The sequence below is a fragment of the Sinocyclocheilus rhinocerous genome, unplaced genomic scaffold, assembly GCF_001515625.1.
Source record: "Sinocyclocheilus rhinocerous isolate Xijiao unplaced genomic scaffold, SAMN03320098_v1.1 scaffold1246, whole genome shotgun sequence".
Taxonomy (NCBI): Eukaryota; Metazoa; Chordata; class Actinopteri; order Cypriniformes; family Cyprinidae; genus Sinocyclocheilus; species Sinocyclocheilus rhinocerous.
Window position 1 is genome coordinate 829,635 of NW_015630543.1, and position 326 is coordinate 829,960.

Consider the following 326-nt stretch of genomic DNA (forward strand, 5'->3'; position numbering starts at 1 on the left):
ACTCAAATGGTCACGAAGAAGAGCGCTTGTGCGTTCGGCTGAGTAATGTAAGTGCTTAAATGTACTTGCACATCGGCTTTTATGATGTGAGATTAATGTAAACACAGCCCACTGCGAACACTCTTGTAATTCGCTTCAACCTTTTCGAACTTTATGAATGATTATTTTAGGTTAAAGTGGTGCGTGTGTAAGGAACCAGAAGCAAGCAGAATACGGCGGCTTCTAAAGCACGCAGTGCCATCTACTGTTAAAAACTAAGCTCAGAATCGATTCAAGAGAGAATCGTGATGCCTTCGGAAAATCTCAGAATCGATGCAGAATCATTT

At 41.4% G+C, this 326-nt stretch overlaps 1 protein-coding gene across 1 annotated transcript in view; it reads left to right on the top strand.

Annotated features, from left to right (window-relative positions):
• Positions 1-326, top strand: part of LOC107740536 (S-adenosylmethionine decarboxylase proenzyme-like) — a 14,676-nt gene that overhangs the window by 8,814 nt on the left and 5,536 nt on the right. The gene's annotated exons all lie outside the window — the stretch shown is intronic.